The sequence below is a fragment of the Octopus sinensis genome, linkage group LG4 (assembly GCF_006345805.1).
Source record: "Octopus sinensis linkage group LG4, ASM634580v1, whole genome shotgun sequence".
Lineage (NCBI taxonomy): Eukaryota > Metazoa > Mollusca > Cephalopoda > Octopoda > Octopodidae > Octopus > Octopus sinensis.
Window position 1 is genome coordinate 35,196,308 of NC_043000.1, and position 5,000 is coordinate 35,201,307.

General features: G+C 38.6%; 1 protein-coding gene across 11 annotated transcripts in view; it reads left to right on the top strand.

The window, feature by feature from the left end:
- Window positions 1-5,000, top strand: part of LOC115210326 (forkhead box protein P1) — a 566,153-nt gene that overhangs the window by 406,968 nt on the left and 154,185 nt on the right. The window contains exon 1 of one of the 11 annotated variants that reach the window (XM_029778859.2): window positions 4,811-5,000. This exon is cut by the window's right edge and continues 150 nt beyond it. The exons of the other annotated variants lie outside the window; for them this stretch is intronic. The gene's annotated coding sequence lies outside the window, so the exon portion shown is untranslated. Of the gene's footprint in view, window positions 1-4,810 lie in introns of those variants that run through there. 11 annotated transcript variants of the gene reach the window in all.

Below are 5,000 nucleotides of genomic sequence, written 5' to 3' on the forward strand. Positions count from 1 at the left end.
ATACCTTGCTTCACATACAACAATCAAACATTTGTGTGTTGTATAAGGAATCATTAAAGCCAGCATCATAAGGGTCAGTCAGTCTGATTCAGAACTGCAATCATTGTTCGTCAAGTGAACCAGTGGATGTGGTATCTCTCAAAGCAGGTATCAATGGATTTCCAGTGGTTTTTCACACACTCTTAGCGCCTGTATCTTGGTTCTACATGCTTGCACAAAGTACTGGGTTTATCAGGTGAAGAAAAAGACTCAGCCATCTTTTCACAGTTTTTCTTTTGAAGGTTCAAATATTTACATATTTGGTCAGTGATCAGCATTTCCCATGTGGTCAACTTTGTTTGTAATTGACATAGTTGTCATCAATACAGATTTTTCTAAACTGTTTCCTAAAAACAGCATAATAAGGGCCCAGATGTGCCTCAGGTTTCTCACTACCAGGATCAGGATTATAGTTATCACCCAAATACACATCAAAGTCACATGTGTAGCCCAACTAATTTTCATACAACAGAATTTGATTCTAAAACTTTATAGCTTTTGGGGAATATTCTGTGTAAATTTCAAGTATCCTTTCAAGAGTACCATACCTTCATCAATGCACTGGGTTTTTCCATGGCAGTAAACATTATGTAACCAGGATGTGATAACGTTGTAGATCAGCCTCTAAACAGGATCATAAATGGGGTGTCATTCCTTTCATGGAAATGATGACTTTATGAATCTATCCTCCAAATGCCAGTGTACACTCAATTTTGTCTATGGTCTGGTATACACCATGTGCTCGCTTGTCTATCATCCCCACCCACCACCTGGACATTGTCAAGCCAAGAAATTTCCTCTCTCCATCTTTGCAAGTGTCACACCATGAAGTCATATGAGCATGGACTTTTGATTCTTCTAATAAACTGATTTGATGGAAGTATTGATTGGTTTCAGTTTGCAATTAGTTCATATTTTGTGTTTTTTCATGAAAAAAGATTGAATGAAATATGGGTTCTACCATGGGACCAGTTCAGCTGCATAGAGTTATTAACCTGAAGTAATAGCATTCCTAACTCTGCCAAACTGCTTCTAATTATTAGCTGCTACACATTCAGAACAACTTCCTCCTCCTCCTCCCAGCTAATTTGGTCCCCTAGGTAGCAGAAACTGTCTAAGGCCACCCCTGGATATTTAAGGAAGTCTATTTCTTGTACAATCTAAGTGTTTATAATTCCTGCACATCTGCCTCATGCGAAAACTTCTTTCTCTGTTAACCACTCACTGCACCATAGCTTGCATTGGGTACCTACATCTTTTGAGGCCATTTCCCTGAAGGTATTAGTAAGTCTGCTTTGCAACTATATGGTTCCTGGTTCAGTCCCACTATGTGGCACCTCAGGCCTGAGTCTTCTACTATAAACCTGGGCTGACCAATGCCTTGTGAGTGAAGTTGGGTGAAGGAAACTGTGTGGAAGTCCATATGTATATTTGTGTGTCTTTGTGTTTGTTCCCAATCTCACTGCTTGACAACTGGTTTTGATTTGTTTATTTCCCTGTGATTTTGTGGTTCAGCAAAAGAAATTGTCTAAATATGTTCCAGGTTTAAAAAAGAATTATTCAGCTAAACCTTCCATGAGTGCACTGTCCTTGCCTGGCCTCTGACCAATGACTGAAGTAAAAGATAATTTATATATATATGACGTTTCTATCCATTTCTATTTCTAAAATGTGCTCATAAGACTTTTGTCAGCCCATAGCTTGAGTAGAAGACACATGACTATGATTTTATGCTGTAAAACTGAAGGCAAAGCAATGTTAATGGGTATCAAATGTTTTAAACACACGGCTGTGCCTACTCCTCACATATGATATAAATATATGTAAGGCACATACATAATGCATATATATACTCTTTACTCTTTTACTTGTTTCAGTCATATGACTGCGGCCATGCTGGAGCACCGCCTTTAGTCGAGCAAATCGACCCCAGAACTTATTCTTTGTAAGCCCAGTACTTATTCTATCGGTCTCTTTTGCCGAACCGCTAAGTGACGGGGACGTAAACAGACCAGCATCAGTAGTCAAGCAATGCTAGAGGGACAAACACAGACACACAAACATATACATATATATATATACATATATACGACAGGCTTCTTTCGGTTTCCGTCTACCAAATCCACTCACAAAGCTTTGGTCGGCCCTAGGCTATAGCAGAAGACACTTGCCCAAGATGCCATGCAGTGGGACTGAACCCGGAACCATGTGGTTGGTTAGCAAGCTACTTACCACACAGCCACTCCTGCTCCTATATATATATATGTAAAACAGAAGAAAAGAAAATGGAGATTGAGAAGTTAAAAAATTTTTAGTATTAACAGCAATTTTTTAGTATTAATCATCATCCTTTATATGCACATATATGCATATGTATATATAATTTACTGTAAATATAATTGTGTGTGTGTGTGTGTGTGTGTGTGTGTGTGTGATGTCTTCAGGCTGGATTTGACAGTTTGGTTAAACAAAAAGAAAACACAAAATCCCATGTAAAAATTGAAGTATTTTGAAAATTATGAAGAAATCAAGTGTATTATGGCCGAGAGGTAAGTTTACTTAGCTTCCATTATGGCTTCAGAGATGACTCTGGAACCTAGCAGCACATGCATTATTCGTTGTATCTCTGAAATCTTTGAACTCCACCTTAATCTTAAGCACAAGATTGTCCTTGGTGTTGCAGGCAGAGCAGCTGGTGCCTTTCTCAACCGTGATCTACACATGGTAATCTGCAGGGTAACAATCTCAGGAGAATTAGGAGATCAAAAATTGGGGCTGGTGAAGTTGTAGAAATTCTCTGACAACTGCTTTTTACTCTTTCTGGTGGTATGGCAAGGAGTCAAATCCTTCTGCCACACATATGGCCTTCTAACAGCAACACTCTCCAGGCAGGGTTTGACCACAACCTCCAGCAGCTTCATATAGCTATCTGAAATGAGCGGAAGGCTCTGTTCAAAGATGTTAGGTGGCACGATGCCTCCCTTACTGGAGACACAACCAAGGAGCATTCCAGTTAAAGGGAATTTGGTTTTCGCGATGCCCATGCCCTGTCTTACAGCCTTTATGATGTTCACAGAGCATTGAGCAGCGGTCATGATGCTGGCATTTTGATACCCAGCATCAATTATCATGATACAGCTAACTCTTTCCCTATATTCAAAGATGCGTCCAGTCCTCCATGTCACCTGTTCCTAAAAAAAAAAATCAAAAAAAATCAGCTTTATCCTGAAATACGTGCGTGTGTGTGTGTATATATGCATATGTATTTGTATACATGTGTATATGCATTGTGTATATATATGTGTACATGTATTCGTGTATATATATATATGTTTGTGTGTGTATATATGTAGTGTATGTATATATGAATATGTAGGTATATATAAATACATGTGTGTATGTATATGTGTATCTATATATATATAATTCTATACCTTTGAAGGAAAATATATATATAAATGTGTGTGTGTGTATATATATATGTATATATATGTGTATATGTGTGTGTGCATGTATATATGTATAATTCTATACCTTTCAATACATATATATATATATATAATTCTATTCCTTTGAATATATATATATATATATATATATGTATAATATGTATTATAAATCTGTGTATATGTTTGTGCAGATATATCTGGTTTATGTATCTACACATACACACACATATATAAATGTGTGTGTGTGTGTGTGTGCACGCGCTTGAACATATAAGAGCAACTGTTTTCTTTATTTTCCTTTCTGTTGCATGTTGTAGTAATTACTGCTAAAACCATTTCTAGTTATTTGTCTATGAAGGTCTAGTCACGTTAGTACTGCTGCTGTTGTTGTTGTTGTTGTTGTTGTTGTCCAGTCTACTGTTAGATTCCTCCTACAACATCAGGGTCCCTTGTCTCCTTGGTGATAGGACAGATATGAAAACAGTTCTGCTTGGTGTCAACACAATCTATTTATGATGTTGGCTAGTGTAAATACTGACTCATCTCACTCTGCACTCTCTCCTCTCTTTATTCAACGCCCCTCTCCTTCTTACTTCTCTCTCTCTCTCTCTCTCTCTCTTTTTCTTCCCTTACCACTCCTTTGTCTATACATCTCTTCCTTTCTGTCAATATCTCTCTTCCTCTCTTTATAAACACAGGCACACATACACATACACTCACATGCACATAGTGAAACAAATGAAAGGCTACTTGTGTATGTATATAAATGTGTGTGTATATATATATATATATATATATATATATATACACACACACACACACCTACATAGATGTACACACACACACACACATACACACACACACGCTCGCGCACGCACACATATGCACAGGCACATATTTTCTTTTCTGTTATGAAAGTAACACATTCTGTAAATAAAAGCCAAAAACTCCACCTGATATACACTCTCTTATTCTCTCTCCTGCTTTTCTTACTTATTTTTCTCTCTCTCAAGGGAGGGGGTGTTTCTTTTTGTTTGTGTTATTCCTCCCTCTACTGCCATTCCAAAACTTCTCCCTCTGTCTTTCTTGAAGTCCTCTCTCTCTCTCTCTCTCCCCTACCCCCATACCTTCCAACCTATATCCCTAGGCTCCCTTCCACCTCCTCTCTCACTATTTACCCCCACAACTTCCACTTAGATACTGTTTACTCTTCTTTGGTCTCTGGCTCTGGCCACTAGCCTGACTGACTGAAAATATACACTGCAGCCATTCCTTACTCTCTCTCTCTCTCTCTCTCTCTCTCTCTCTCCTCTCTCTCTCTCTCTTTCTAAGATGGTTTTTCATTTCTTCTGTCCATCTGTCTGTTTGACTGTCAGTTTCTCTGTCTGCCTGCCTGCCTGATTCTCTGTCTGGCTGTCAGCCAGTCAGTCTGTGCCTATGTCTCAATCCAGTTGTCTGTTTGTCTGTCTGCCTGTCTGGCTAGCAAACTAGCTGGCAGGCTGTCTGGCTGGC